At 50.1% G+C, this 16,230-nt stretch overlaps 1 protein-coding gene across 4 annotated transcripts in view; it reads right to left on the minus strand.

Annotated features, from left to right (window-relative positions):
* Positions 1–16,230, minus strand: part of PLCL2 (phospholipase C like 2) — a 213,981-nt gene that overhangs the window by 117,915 nt on the left and 79,836 nt on the right. Inside the window, exon 1 of one of the 4 annotated variants that reach the window (XM_086376828.1) lies at positions 585–701. The exons of the other annotated variants lie outside the window; for them this stretch is intronic. The gene's annotated coding sequence lies outside the window, so the exon portion shown is untranslated. Of the gene's footprint in view, positions 1–584; positions 702–16,230 lie in introns of those variants that run through there. 4 annotated transcript variants of the gene reach the window in all.

The following is a 16,230-nucleotide window of genomic DNA, read 5'->3' on the forward strand; positions in this document are numbered from 1 at the left end:
CATCAACACTAAAATCCTTACAGTAGAGGTGGCAGAAATGACAATCCAGAAGCCTGTGACGAGAGGCGACAGACAGGCACGCCCAGGGAGCTGTGGGCACCGGGAGGGCAGCCACCATTCCCAGCCTGGACGCCCACAGAAGCTTCCTGAAAGTGAATGTCGCTCAGCCACGTCAGACTCTTTGCAACGCCATGGTCTATACTTCCATGGGATTCTCCAGGCCAGAACACTGGAGCGGGGAACCTTTCCCTCCTCCAGGGGATCTTCCCAACTCAGGGATGGAACCCAGGTCTCCTGCATTGTAGGCGGTTTCTCTACCGTCTGAGCTACCAGGGAAGCCCAAGAATACTGGAGTGGGTAGCCTATCCCTTCTCCAGCGGATCTTCCCAGCCCAGGGATCGAACCCAGGTCTCCTGCATTGTGAGTGGATTCTTTACCAGCTGAACCATCACGGAAGACAACTGAAATACCTACAGCCAAAGTTACTGCATTCTCTGCTGAAGAGAAGCAATTAAAGAAATTCTATGAAAAGTTATCTTTGCCAAAGAAACAATCCTATGTCCAAAAATCAGGAATGAACTTACCTGCCCCTCTGCTTCACAAAAGCATTCATCTTAGCTCCTTTTGGTAATCTCTTTACGCCTGAAATTGCTCAGGGTGGGTCTGTTTCTTAAATCATAATCCGCTTTTCCCTTACTGATGACATCCTCCTCTTCTTTCTGACTTTTCATGTCAATTATGGATTGAAGTTGCTCTCATGTTCTAATGTATGGAGATCAGAAGCTAAGTAGATTTGCCCAAAGAGGTAAATCCCAAAGAGTCCCACAGAAACAGCAAACTCTAACACTCCCACCCACACGGAAAGCCTTACAATAAAAAACCCAGGGCAATGATGCATTACTTAATAAAACCTTTTTTCCCCCAAATTCCAAATTTTACAACCAATTACAAGTCTACTAAGCAAAATCAATAGGTGAAATAGAAAGGAAGAGCCAGTTAAAATAGCTACTGTAAGTTACTTTTATTCTTAGACTTATTAGACCTTTATTGCTTCTTCAAAAAAAAATCATAATTTTGAAAAACAAATCAGTTCTTTATACAATTCCTCATTTCTTTTAAAAACAAGTCTCAACATCTGTCAATGGGGTCTTATTATTAGAAAAGAAACTCTCTCCATACATGTAAGTACGAGATGAAATAAGAAAATGGCTTTTGGCAGAAACCACAGAATTATCCCATTTCCTGTCTTGGTTGTAAATAACAATTTACCTAAATGGTTGAATATAAACAGCTTTCAGATGTTGACTTGGTGTCTTATACGGAAAAGAAGTGGAGCTTGCTGCTGACCCATGATGAGGTACAAGGTAATTATGTTTGAAAATGTGACGAAAGCCATAGAAGCCTTCGACATATCTCACGTCAATTAAGAAATAAGAATTTGCTCAGATAATATCTTATAAATGTTTTGGAACGCTTTTCTGGATGAAGTAGAAAAGGTCTTCCCAATGAGAATTTCTCTCTCCCTATTAAAATCATCTCAGGTTAGTCCCCGCTAGCGTGATAAAATGAGTGGCCAGCGGTGCACAATAAGGGCCACGTCACTTGGTTAGAGCACAGTCCTAAGGGTACTGAAGCTCTTGCTCCATGTGGACCACTTTATTTCCACGGAAGTCACTTAGCTCTGCTTTGAACCATGGCCGCAAGTCACAGGCGTTGTTTTTAACATGCCTGGGCGTGCTGCAGATCCGAAGGAGAGGAGGTGAATTGGAGGCCGGATCCGGGCAAGTCAAACCCTGAACAAAACAGAAAGCATCCTCTCACGGCATCTAGGCTGTTACAGAGACACAGGACACCTGGGAGGCAATACGCATCAGTGGAAACAGCTGAATGGGAGGGATGCGGCCCAGAGGGATTGTTGTTCAAACGTTCTTAAATACACGCTTCTCGGCATCTTGGCGTGTGCTAAGTCGTGTCAGTCATGTCCAACTGTTCGCAACCCCATGGACTGTAGCCCACCAAGCTCCTCTGTCCATGGGATTCTCCAGGCAAGAATACTAGAGTGGGTTGCCATGCCCTTCTCCAAGGTGCCATCTTTAAATGAATACAAAACATTTAAAGACATTAAAAAAAAATGCACTGCAACAGAAAAACAACTCAAACGGCCCACTGATGGTAGGTTATCAGATTAGTATCTATACAGAATACAGAAATGCAGAAACGGGTGAAGACAGAACTAAAAATACATTCCCAGATTAAAGGAAGTTAATTTTTCTCATTGAATGAAGAAGGGTGGATTTCATTTTTAGAAACCTCCACTGTGGCTTTCTTCTTTTTGGTTGAGTTTTTCAGTTTTCTAGTAAGAGAACATGGAGCCTGGAGTAGCCTCTGTCCTCCGAGCAAAGGGAAGGGGGAAAGCTCGTCACTGAGGCAGAGCCATCAACTTTACTGGTAAAGGAAATCACTTTTTCCTGCGCCAAGGGGCTCACAGGTAGCGAGTAAATTACAGCTGGCGGGCTTGGCCAGGCTGCCCCAGGCTCTGCTCCTGACACCTGCTTGTCAGTTCCAGACGCTGGAAAACCCTCTGCCCAGAAGTGTGCGTTTCTGCCTTGACTTTGGGCCACACTCCTGGATTTTGATAAAGGCAGTAGGTCCCGACTGCTGCATTCGTGATGATAAACACCACCTCTTCCACCCCAAACTAGGAAGAGGAAACAAGAGTGGTGAGGTCTGTGCATGCCGCGGCTCAGAAGCACTCAGGGAATCCTCAGAGGGTAAATCATGGTTCCTAAAAACTTGCAGAAGTCTCAATGAACTGGTTAAATGAAAAAGAGGCCAGAGGCCAGATGAAGTCAGAAATGCACCGGCGGGGAACGGGTCTTGGTTTTCGTCTGGGGGGATCTAGCATGCAGTGCAGCCCCTCGATCCGCAGAGGCTGAGTCAGCAATTCTGGGCTGGAACTTTCTAATGAACACGAAAGCAAGTGCGTTCTCTGCCTCAGACGTTCCTCTGCACCCCTCCAGGGATGGAAGTGTTAACCAGAAAACAAGCTTTGAGAACTGTGCACGCTGTCTGCTTACACATCTGAAGTGGCATAAGGTTACAGCAAAATATAAAAGGATAACTTGGAGTGAAGAAAACAGAACATCTAGAGAGACGTTAAGACAAGATGTCACCACACACCTGAAGTAAATAACTGCTGTAGTGAGATACTAAATTTGGGGGACGAAAAAGTTACAAATGGCAATTCACAGAGTTACTCATATTTACTGCCCAACAAAATGAAGCAAGCAGAAGTGCCTGCTAAGAAAAACTTTCAGAAACTAAATTCAAGACGCTACTCATCACGTGTTTCTTGCATAAAAAGCACTGGGAAATAAAGTGGAGCAATTACTTTCCTACTCAGGAAAGAGAAACCTTAAAAGTTAATCACAACTAAATGAACGTTCAAGTACGGTCTCTGGCCATGCTGCAAACAAGACACAGATCTTTCCGATGTACCCACGGTTGAACCAAATAACCAAACTCGTAGAAAACTTCATTCCTTTTTAAAAATTCCATATGATGCCCCACTAATACAGAAACTACTCATTTTTCACAGACAGTGAAAATGAAGTGTGTTAGTCACTCAGTTATGTCCGACTGTCTGTGACCCCATGGACTGTAGCCCACCAGGCTCCTCTGTCCATGGAATTCTCCAGGCAAGAACACTTGGAGTAGGCTGACATTTCCCTCTCCAGGTGAAAATGAAGATGGAGTCACAATTTTAGCTATGAGATTATAGTTGGCTTTCTTCTTCCAAACCTTCAATCTAAAACTTCAAAGTATATTATTAAAAAAAAAAAAACGGATACAAAATTTGCTTAAATTAAAATGGAAAGTAAACTGGTGGGAGGGAGCACGCTTCTTTTTTGGTTTTGCTACTTGATCTACACATTATCAGTATTATACTACTTAAACAAATGTATCTCCAACTAATACAAATCATGACAACTATAGTTAAAATTGGTTTGATAAGTTTTACGTTTTCAAAGTTGTAGTTTAAACCAAAGAAGGGTTCATATTTGCAAAACCCCCTGGGAGGAGGGGAAAGTATTGATACAAACTAAGGGAAGCAAGAGTTCATGTCTGAGCCTTAATTAGGCTTTTTAATCACAAAAGCAATCTGGCCTGTGCCCCCATAGTGTACAAGTCACATCAGCAGGTGATTCTGAAATAACAGTCAAATTTATAAATTCCTACTTGGGCTTATAATAGTCCAAGAGGCATACCAGCCCAAAGTAAACAGGGCAACGACATACTGCTGAAGACTGTGAAAACGGAAACACTCCAAAAATGAGACTCATCATTGCTTCCAATCATGTTTTCTTGACAGTTACTCTCTCTGGGCGAGCATCCTGCATCAGCCAAGAGTTCTAACAGAACAGCAAGGGCTGAGCAAAAGAAGCCTGCACACGAGTCTTCCTGTGCTTTGGCAAAGGGCACAATCTGCTTTGCTCTCTGCCAACAAAACTTCCTAATGTGAAGAGAGTCATTTTCAATCCGTTTCCAACATTTAAACTTGTTGCTAGGATTCTGGGCCTGTTGCATTGACACAGGGTCCTCCGGCATGTGTGCGCACCAGCGTCTCTGCGGTGAGGAAACGAATGAGCGTGTCAGGCTGTCCTCACGTCGTCCCAGCCCGAGAATGCCATGCCGCAGGGCTCCTCCACCGTGAGGACGCTCTCCTCCCTGTGGGGGTGACACCCAAGCCGCACCCAAAGGCTCTGAGTGGCAAAGGAAGGCAGGCGCCCCCTGCACCCCCGGTCAGAGCCGCTCTCGTCTGCCTCCTCTCATCCCGCTGGACTGAGAGCTTCTGGTGGCGGCTCAGCGAGAGTCACAGGAAACACAAAGCTTCAGCTCGCTGCCCCCGGCCCCCAGGGCAGAGCACCAAGAACTGACTGGTGCAAGTTCATGGAAACGAGGCCCCCTGATAAAAGTCACAAAGTTCTAAGCTGTCTTGCAGCCATTCATTTTAAACCTTCAGTGAGTGGGGTTTTGCGGCCAACTACCTTATCAAGGGCTTGCCAGGTGGCTCAGTGGTAGAGAATTTGCCTGCCAAGCAGGAGGTGCCAGTTTGATCCCTGGGTTGGGAACATCCCTTGGAGAAGGAAATGGCAACCCACGCCAGTACTCTTGCCTGGAAATCCCATGGACGCAGGAGCCTGGCGGGAGGATACAGTCCACAGGGCTGCAAAGAATCAGACACTACTTAGTGACTGAAGAATAACAAGCTTCTCATCGACAGAAAATGAAGGACCTTCATCCCTTCTTCCTTCCTTTCACTCCATTCCAAATACAAGAAGAAAAGCAGTGTCTGAGCTCATCCAGCAACTGGATAATCAGCTCAACATAGAAGCACACTGGCCGGATAGATTTCTAACACACGGGTCTGACACAATGCAAGGACCGCAGAAGGCCAGGGTGAATTCCGCTTCACTCACTCCTGCAGGCGGCCAGGTACCAAGCAGGACACAGCAGACGACATGGAACAAGACACAGCTTTCAACACAGAGGCTGGAAGAAACGCAGAGTGATGGGACTTCCCTGGTGGGCCAGTGGCTAAGGCTCCACAATCCCAATGCAGCAGGCCTACGTTTGCTCCCTGGTCAGGGAACTAGACGGCTGACCGGTGGCTCAGACAGTAGAATCTGCCTGCGGTGCAGGAGACGTGGGTTTAATCCCTGGGTCGGGAAGATCCCCTGGAGGAGGGCATGGCAACCCACTCCAGTGTTCTTGCCTGGAGAACCCCATGGACAGAGGCTCCCGGCGAGCTACAGTCCACACGGTTGCAAAGAGTCGGACACGACTGAAGCGACTGAGCACGCACGCATGCAGGGAACAGGATTCCACATCCCACAAGGGAACGGGAACGGGATTTCACATCCCACAGCTAAGAGTCTGCGGGACGCAGCAGAAGGTCCTTCAGGCCACAGCTACGACCAAAGACCCTGCGAGCGCAGCTACGACCAAAGGTCCCGCAGGCCACAGCTACGACCAAAGACCCCATGAGCGCAGCTATGACCAAAGGTCCCGCAAGCCTCAACTACGACCCAGCGCAGCCACACAACTAAAAAGAAAAAGGGGACCTTTTTAAAAAAGAAAACAAACCTAAATGCAAGTACGGCAAGAGAGGTCTATGAAGCGTCCGTGATGCTCTGAATACAGAGAGGCTTCTGAGCTCACATCTACTCAATCATGGGTCTCAACAGGGTAAAAGCGGAAAGAACTAGCAGGAAAGGACATTTCAGGTGAAACGAACGTTGTAAGAGTGGAACGTCTCTCCGGGCGTCTGTGGGGGGGCAACTGGTTCGCGTAGCTGGAGTGAAGGCTGGGGAGGCGAGAGCGAGAGCTTAGGTAGAAAGATGATCTCAGGAACCACGCATGAGTGTGTTCCGTGATACACTAGTGTGAAATCATTCCCCTCCAACTGGCAAGAAAGAAAATACATACAACACAAAGTGAAACGAAATTGTTCACTCAGTAAATACACGTGCAGAGGCTATTCTAATACCTCGTACAGTGGTTTCACATCTCGAGCTTGGAAGATGTGAAACCTTTTTGAACAAATGATGTCCATCACGGATGAGGCTGAGCACCAAGACACCAGACACCATGGGGTCACCATGACGACCAAACACGGATTCTACACGGCCCCTCGGGAACCAGGAGGCTGGGACTCTTACCTGCCACCGGTGAGAGAAGCCTTTTTATTGGTAGGAGGGGGTGATCGATGGTAGGCCAGCCCCCACCCCCACCCCCCAGTGCCGCTGCAGTGAGGCCAGTGGAAGGTCCAAGGCTCAAGCAGCATCAGGAGACGGAGACAGACAAACCCCACGGTAAGCGCAGCACGCTCCTCTCCTCCACCTTCCACTCCGTGTCGAAGGGGAAACGGTTCCTTAACCACCCGCCTTCCTTTGAGAGATGACAATGTTCTGGGGCATCACATTGACTGTCAATTAATGTGTTCACTTGGGTGGAACAGGTTTGGTCAAACGCTAGTATGGCTGTGATTGACATTTATAGTCAGTTGACTTCAAGTTCAGCAGATTAGCCCTATCATGCGGATGAGCCCCAATCGGTCAGTTGAGGCCTTAAGGGCAAAGACAGGTGTCCCAAGAACAGGGAATTCAGCCTCCAGACGGCAGCGGGGAAGAGTTGACATCAGACTCAAGACGTCAACTCTTCCCGAGTCTCCAGCCTGCGGCTGGCGGCTTCTACGATTTCAAAAAGGCAAGCCTGATGAACACTCAAGCCAGATCCTTAAAATCCATCTCTCATTCTCTCTCTCTGTCTCTCTCTCTTACATACATGACCTAATGGTCCTGTTCCTCTGGGTTGTTCAGTCACTAAATCACGTCGGACTCTTTGCGATCCCATGGACTGCAGTTCACCAGGCTTCCCTGTCCTCCATTATCTCCCGGACCTTGCTCAAACTCATATCCATAGAGTCAATGATACCATCCAACCATCTCATCCTCTATCATCCCCTTCTCCTCCTGCCCCCAATCCCTCCCAGCATCAGGGTTTTTTCCAATGAGTCAGTTCTTCCCATCAGGTGGCCAAAGTACTGGAGTTTCAGCCTCAGCATCATTCCCTCCAAAGAAATCCCAGGGCTGATCTCCTTCAGAATGGACTGGTTGGATCTCCTTGCAGTCCAAGGGACTCTCAAGAGTCTTCTCCAACACCACAGTTCAAAAGCATCAATTCTTCGGTGCTCAGCTTTCTTTATAGTCCAACTCTCACATCCATACATGACCACTGGAAAAACCACAGCTTTGACTAGACGGACCTTTGTCAGCAAAGTGATGTCTCTGCTTTTTAATATGCTGTCTAGGTTTGTCAGAGCTTTTCTTCCAAGGAGCAAGCATCTTTTAATTTCATGGCTGCAGTCACCATCCACAGTGATTTTGGAGCCCCCAAAAATAAAGTCAGCCACTGTTTCCACTGTTTCCCCATCTGTTTGCCATGAAGTGATGGGACCGGATGCCATGATCTTAGTTTCTGAATGCTGAGTTTTAAGCCAGCATTTTCAGTCTCCTCTTCCACCTTCATCACGAGGCTCTCTAGTTTCTGTGCGGAACCCTCACTAACACAATCGTGGCCTCTTTCACAACCACCGGTTCCTCCCCAGCTGTGTGACAGGCCCAGCTGGCTCCTCCCACTCCAGTCTGGGATGGAACCACCTTGGCAGAGGGGCTCCAGTGGCCTCCCCCACCAGCTCATTCTAAGATGGGCCTGAGGCGCTGAGAGGCACGGGCACTCCAGCCCACCTACAGCAGCTGAGCCACCCCGCCCTGGACCGGGGAGAGCCGGCCCTCTGGGGCTGGTGGTGGCTTTCCTTCTGGTGTGGGGTCTGGAAGAAGCCTGCGGCCCCTGGCCCAGGGCATGGTGCCTGTAAGAGCCTGTCTCGCTCACTCAGAGCACCTCCGTTCACAGGCTTCCTTTTCCCCATCAGTCACCCTGGTCATTGCTCAGCCAGTCTCCAGCCCCTCAGTTATGGGCGCAGCCTCCAGCCACCCCATCCCCAGTGCTGGGGGAAGCTCCATGGACTCCAGAACAGGCCTGTTGTCAGAGCCTCACATGGTGGAGAAGCCCCTCTGACAACCCCCCCCCAACCCAGGCCTCTCGGACATTCCCACCAGTGTGGACAGTCCAGGGAGCCACGTCTGCCGGCCTCCAGGACCTGGGAGTCTGGTCTTCCCCAGGGTCCAGAACAATTGGAATGAAAGCTCCCGGTGAGCGGCCGGCATCCTGCACACGGGATACTGCCAAGGAGCCCAATGCACTGAGAGCGAGGGGCTGAAATCTGGGTGGCTGTGCCCCGAGCGATGCCTGGATGGAGGGAGCAAATCCCGGCCTCCATCTCCCCTCATCACTCAGGGGCGGCCACAGGACCCCCGGGGACCTTCCCCCCTCATTACTCAGGGGCGGCCACAGGACCCCCGGGGACCTTCCCCCCTCATTACTCAGGGGCGGCCACAGGACCCCCGGGGCCTGCCTCCAACAGCCCCGTGAAAGTCTGCATGACCACCCAGTCTATCCCCCTCGCTCTGCCCTGGTGTGACCTGAGGCTCGGGACGTTTTGTCCCTGGAGACGTGGAAGGAGGCAGCACTCTTAAGAGCCCAGGTTGATTCTCCTCCACACGCAGACCCCTGACCAGCCCGATCTCCTGAGGCAAGCGCCCCTCCTCTGCGTGAGCAGACCTCCCCCATTAGAGGTCTGTGACCCGGGCCGGATGGCAGCGGCTGCCCCAGGAGCCAGGAGGGCGCCCCACTGCAGACCCCGCCCTTTCCCCCTCCCCACACACGGGGGGGTCCGGGCAGGACAGCTCTCAAGACTGCTCCATACGCCTCTTTTAGGTGTTAGGCGAAGTGAGACGTAACTGCATCTTCCAAGGCGATTACATCTTAGTGCTACTTGGCCAGGACTTCTGGATTTAGATCTCGCTGAGGAAACAACGCAAGGCTCCGAAAGAGAACTGCGACCCCAAACAGGAGCTCTCAGCGGCGGCAGCAGCGAGAGGTGCAGAGTACCGTGGGAACTGGGGGTCGGGGGACCCCCATCTGGGGACGAGAGCCGCGGTGCCCGAGGCCACACAGCTGACCTGCATGTGCAGCTGCTTCCAGACACTTCTTCCCGGTGGTCTAAGGGTCCTTCAGCCCCAGGATGGGGCCAGCTGGTCCCACAACGACGCACGCTCCTCAGCGAACACCGCGCTCTCCTGGGCTGGAAGCCCAGGAGAGTCTCGGACCCAGCCATCCTTCCCCATCCTTCAAGTCCAGCTCCAGGCCGCCCCTGCCCTCCCCTGCAGGCCGACTCTGTCTCCAGACAGCAGGACTGGCCCCCGCGGCCATGGACACAGTCTGGACACCGCCTGCTCGCGACTCCTCACCGTTTCCCTCCGTCTCTGACAGAGGTGACGTGCCTTAAAGAGGCCCTGGGGGCCGGCAGGGCCCAGGCTCACCCCCACCCCGACACCTCCCACCTGCAGTCCACGGGCCTGGCCTGGGCTCCTCCTCGGCCTGCAAACCTCCTCCTCCTCCTCCAGCTCTGCCTAGTGTAACTCCTGGTCTGTCTTCAGATTTCAAAACAATGGTCACTTCCTGGATCTCCGGAGTTAAGTCCAACTCTCTTATGATGAACTGTCTCGGTCCCACGGACCTCGCCTGTTCGATACCTGTCATCATCATTTTATATTTGTAGTCTCATTCCACGATGCGTGCCTGTCTCCCACGGGACTGTAAGCTCCTAGAGACACTAGGTAAGTGCTAGAGACTGCCCAAGTGTCCAGCTCGGGGGCAGAGATTCGGCCCTAAAGAAGAGCGCACAGGGTGATGGGCCTATGAACCTCACCGGCCCCAGGCCCCACGGAACACGGACCGGATGGCAGCGGGAGCAGCTGGGTCGTGCCCCTCCTCACTCCCTCGGGACTCCTTCTGATCGCACTGGAGGGTCCTCAGTGTTTTCAGAAACGACACTCTCTAGACTCACTTCCCCCCCTTTCATTATCTTAAACATGATTTAAAAATACGTAACAGATACAGAAATTGCCAATACTTGATACAGTTAAAAATATTCATTCACTACATCTGGGTAAATTTAAATATTAAAGCTTTTTTGTTCTTTATGTCAAAACACTTTCGTTGACTAACTACAACGTTTGAGCACAGTGCTAGGCATTAGAATATAAAGTGGAGTAACAGGTCCCCTGCCCTATATGTGATGCAGGCCTTGGAGCCTAGAATCCAGGTTCACTTGATCACTTTTATGAGAACAGGCTGGAGACACAGTTAAATCAGACTGCTCTCTACTTTCAAAGAATTCAGTCAAGAAGGCAAATAAATGATTAATTTAAAAAATTAATTTAACATAGAGTCAGACACACTGTACTTACTCAGGTATATACAGGTTGCTGGCATAGGATTTGAACCTGCCATTTTATTATCTATTCATGAACTAATAATACACAGCTTCCCCTTCTCTCAGGCCATTTTTTCATCGTCATGACTAGGATGGCCTGTTTCTTTTTTCAAAGTCTGGTAAGATATATTGCCTCAAATACTTAGATGTGTGTACATACAAACATGTACCCGTGTGATCACACACACATACATTCTTTACTTTTTACCACTAGATCCAATTATCTTTAGGAATCAAGAAGGAGATTTTAATATTTGCTCTGAGGCACTGCTTTTTGAAGCTCTTCTTCACAGTTTCTTCGGCTTAGAAAGGTCCCAGTAAATCCTTTAGGTGTTAACTGCTCCTGGTTTTATTTTTTTCCAAGCAGTTTTAATTGCTTTTGCTCTCTTCACATGTGCATTTCACTGCATGAAACTTCACAATGTCGACTGGGATCAGTAGCAGGCAATGCCAGAGGGCAGGGCGAGGGTTATGAACAGATCAGCGAGTAGATCACCCCGTTAACTCTCTGCACTGATTATTTACAATGAGCTTATTAAAATTATTATAAAGTATGAACGATTCATACTGAAGAACGATCCAACGCGGAAAGTCCTGGGAGGGCTGGATCCTAGACAACGCTGCTGCGGACAGCAGTGAGCACCCAGAGGACCCAATGTTGGTCCCAGGCACGCACCACGGGGGCGCGCCCTGACCGGGCAGCTCTAGCGGAGACGCGTGCCCTGAGCGGACCCCTTCTAAAGGAGACCCCCGCGCCCTAACTGGGCCCCCTCTAACGGAGATGCGCGCCCTGAGCGGACCCCCTCTAACGGAGACGCGCGCCCTGAGCGGACCCCCTCTAGAGCACATCCCTACTGGCCTCGGGCTCCACCCGGAGACGAGTCAACTGGCCACACAGTTCAGAGCAAATCCCTTCCAAATACGGCGGCTTCACTCACATCCCGTCTCTTCCTCTCCTTCGGTCTCTTCTATTCCTTCTGGATCAACTGCTGCAAAAGGGGATGACCTATTCAGTCAGCACAGCTGCTGTCTACCCAAGGCCCGGAGCCTGGAGCCCGGAGCCCGGGGCCAGCCCAGGACCGCAGACCTCGGACCAGCCCTGCACCAGCGCCGCTCACCACGCTCGTAGCCCCGGGCTCCTCCCCACGGGAGCCGACCCTGGGCACCGGGACACAGCCGCCTCGGGAGGCCAGACGCCCGCCCAGCAAAGCCCTGGCCACCCGCTGGGGGTCCTCCGTGGGCATCCATGAGGGCAGCTCAGGCTTGTGTCCTGCCCCCTCTCTCCTGCCCAGCGGTCAGCACGTGCGCCCCCAGGGAGCTTCACCCATTCTCCACACCCTCCTCTCGGCCAAAGGCCTCACCACCCACACCAGAGAGGAGAGGCGCCAGGTGGGCACACAGACCTAGGCTCCAGTGCCCCTGCGAGGCCAGTCTGGTTGGAAACGCCACCTTGTCTGCCCTGAGGCTCCACCACCCCCGCCTGCGCTCGGACCCCGTGGCCCTCACACACCTTCAAAGGGGCGCCCTGCACCCACATCTACAGACGTCCCCCTCCTGGTGCCGTCCCTCGGCCTAAAGCCTCCTCAAACCCCGTCCTTCTGAAAACAACGCGGACGAAAAGCGCTTGCTCCACCACCTGTCCCGCGCACCTCCACGTGGGCCGGCAGTCTCTACTCGTTCTCTGTCGCCTTCCATGCGCTCTGTGGGCACCGACACACACCGGTGTGCTGCACAAACGCAGGAAGGAGCGGAACACGCGCAGACGTGCAGCGGAGAGGGCTCTGGATCTGATCTGAGAACACCAGCTTCCAGTCCCAGCCTCGACATCTGCGAGTGGTAGAAGCTGTCCCCAAACTTCTGCTAGCTTCACTTGTGAGAGAGAAACTTCTGCCAAGACTCCCGCTAAGGCCCCTTCCGGCATCCGCCTTCTGTGACTACAGCACCTACAGCAGGAGAGGGGTTTCTGCTGTAAATGTTAGAAGGTGACCCCAAGACAAAAGGCAGGCTCTCCCCTGAAACAAGGAGGCAGACGCTGTGATGACAAGTATTCCAGCTAGAAAACAGTTCTTTACCCCAAGAATGTTAAGCCCCTGGCACATTAACTAGCAGAAACTTCTGGTATTTTATTGACTACAGACGACTGGATTGCCTAAAGTTCTACGCTATGATGCCCAACAATCACTCAATAAGTGAGTAGTTACTGAGACTTTGTATAACAGTGGTCACCAGAGAGGAGGGCATGAAACGTATTCCTACCCTCAAGAAGCTAAAAGCACAATTGGGAAAATACAACTAAAATGTGCTTAAGAAACGGTATAAAATGGAAAGGCTTCAGAAAAGGAGCTAAGAGCAGAATCACAGTGAAGAAGGGACGGCTGGATGATGAGCGGCTTGACTCCGGGGGCGTCCAGGAAGCACCATCAGACGGCGGTGACCCTGGAGAGGAGCTATGGGAGCTCGGCTGGCTCTGGGCTGGGGACAGCTCACGGCGGAGGAGGGTAACCCTGGGGGCTGATGTCAGAGAGGTCTGCACTGCTCCACGAACCCGCTACTTAAGGTGGTGTCCTTCACAGAGAGCAGAATGATCAGAGTGCTCTGCTGAAACAAAGATGTTTACGAGTTAACTAGCTTCTTGGAGAAGATGATTCTTTTTAGCCAAAGAATCACGGGTCCTCAATCTGGACAGAGCGCTGGAGGGGAACACCCGGTGAGAAGTCCGGAGCGCAGGCGGGTGCAGCGCTGGTAGCCGGGTGAGGGCGAGCCCCCGGGCCGGACGAGGCCAAGAGCGCGTCAGGGTGGGAGGGGTGCCTCTGCCCTGAGAGCTCTGGGCCGGGGCGGGGGAGCGGGGGGGGGGGGGGGGAGCATCCCAGGGGAGGGCGTGCACCGGGGCGGGAGAAGAACTACCGTGGTCAACGCGCGGACAACAGGAGGAAGAACGTTCTCGTGAGGGGCATGTCCGCAGCATAGCGCCGCGCGGAGGCCGAAGCGAGAAATAATGAGCCTGGGGCTTTCCACGACAGAAGAAAAAAGTGGCCTGGCGGTGGTGGAAGGAACTCAGCTCGGGGAGGCAGGGAGACAGCTGGAGAAGAGAGCTCAGAAGGCACAGATATTATGATGGACGCAGAGAGGTGTGGGGCCGGGGGCAGAGGGGTGAAGAGGAGCCTGGAGCCGGTGTGGGTGAGCCGGCAGCCACAGCTCCGCGGTGAGGGCAATGCCCCCGGGCGCAGGGGGATTGCTGGAGCGCGGGGCCAGCTCCTCTCTGCAGCTAGACGGGAGGACAGGCGACATTCACGTACAGAGCCAGGGATGGCGAGGTGCCTACGAGGCTTCACGTCGAGGTCAGGCTCTGGGAGTGGAAAACGGAACGCAAGGGATGATCTAATCCAACAGAAGGAGCGCGGAGTTGCGGGGAAAGGTCTACCCAAGGCTACAGGGAACCACACACCACCTGGGGAGCTCCCAAACCATGCTTTCACCATCGCTCCTGACACAGGCATGCGTCCTGGACAGTACTAAATACATACCCCAAACTTCCACCTTAGTTAGAGATAACAGGTGTGCCACAGAGTAAGACAAAAAGGAATGCATGACTTTAAAAGTGGAAATCTTGCAAAATTACCCACAGTGACTGCTTTTCATACCAAAAGAGTTTGGCATCACTGCTTCAGGCCATGAACTATTTTTTTCGTCTTTATAATCATCAGATCAGGAATTTAGCTCAATCATTCCAAATGTCACTGATTTCAAGTATCTGCCAATGATGCTGAAGAAAATAATGACTTAATTTCCCAACTAAATTTCAGGCAGTACATTGCGGGCGAAATTACTTTTTGTTCCTTTTGCTTCTGTTTACAATTTGTTTTATTACAGTTTTATTTTCAACATCGCACCCACATTGCCTGTGCACAAAGCACAGATATGAGAAATAAAAGGAGAAATAAAGCAGAGTATGGAAGCTGTATTGATGTGACATTTCTATAAACACTGCTTTAAAATCCAGCTTCATAATAACCTACAATTAATGGTTTATTGCTCCTTTTCAAAGCTTGGCTTCTAGTTAAAATTTTATGGTAGCTAGGCATTTAAGGAAGGGATAACTAACGGAACTTCTCAAGAAATATAAGTCCACTAAATGAAAATTATAGTTTAATACTGTACAATTAATGGATATTTTAAAGTTCACCAGGTACATTAAATGAACATGAAAAACCAACTCAAAATTTAAATATTTGCACTAATCTTTTTAACTTTACCTGATACTCGTGACCCATCATAAATAACAAAAATACTTCTGAGTCTCCTATGAAAAATACAATGATGCAGACATTCTAAGTTTATTATGTTGTATAGGAACTCCTACGGAGTTTTCAAAAGTCTGCACTAATAAATTCCTTTCTCAGACAAGTTAAATATCCACCTTGAAATTATCTGACTCACAGAAGATAAACATCCATGAAATTAGCACTAGCTCATTGAATAAGAAATTATCAAACTGTTAATGGTGGCCATCTTCCCTGGTGGCTCAGATGGTAAAGAATCCACCCGAATGCAGGAGACCCAGCTTCAATCCCTGGGTTGGGAAGAGCCCCTAAGAAAGGAAATGGCAACCCACTCCAGTAATTCAAATTGTTATTGGAGAAGGAAATGGCAATCCACTCCAGGACTATTGCCTGGAAAATCCCATGGACAGAGGAGCCTGGTAGGCTACAGTCCATGGGGTCGCAAAGAGTCGGACACGACTGAGTGACTTCACTTTCAAATTGTTATACATGGTGGCAAATAGTTGTAGATAACTTACTATGATGATTACTCTGCAATGTATATGAATACTGAGTCATTACATTGTACATCTGAAACTAACATGTCATATACCAATTACATCTCAATTTTTAAAATCAAAATATTAAATTACTGAATTGTAATTATGTGACTTGTAGCAAATGAAGTATCATATTACTACCCATTAAAAATAATTACATGAATGCTGTATACATGTGAAAAAGAGAATTTCAGGTCAAGCTCTTCCAGGGCAGTCGTCCTATTTTATATGCTTATCACACTGCTGGGTACATCACCAAACACAGAAAGGAAATTCAGAAGAAGTATCTGATTACAGTGACAGCATTTCTTTTTTTTTTTTACCTTTTAAAATTTCTTTTTATCAAAATTTGCTGAGGACTCCCCTGGTGGTACAGGAGATAAGAATGTACCCGCCAAGGAGGTGCATTCAATCCCTGGCCTGGGAAGACCCCACGTGCTGCCGAGCAACG

Source organism: Bos grunniens, chromosome 1, assembly GCF_055505025.1.
Source record: "Bos grunniens cultivar Pamir isolate PY7600 chromosome 1, Bosgru_T2T1.0, whole genome shotgun sequence".
Lineage (NCBI taxonomy): Eukaryota > Metazoa > Chordata > Mammalia > Artiodactyla > Bovidae > Bos > Bos grunniens.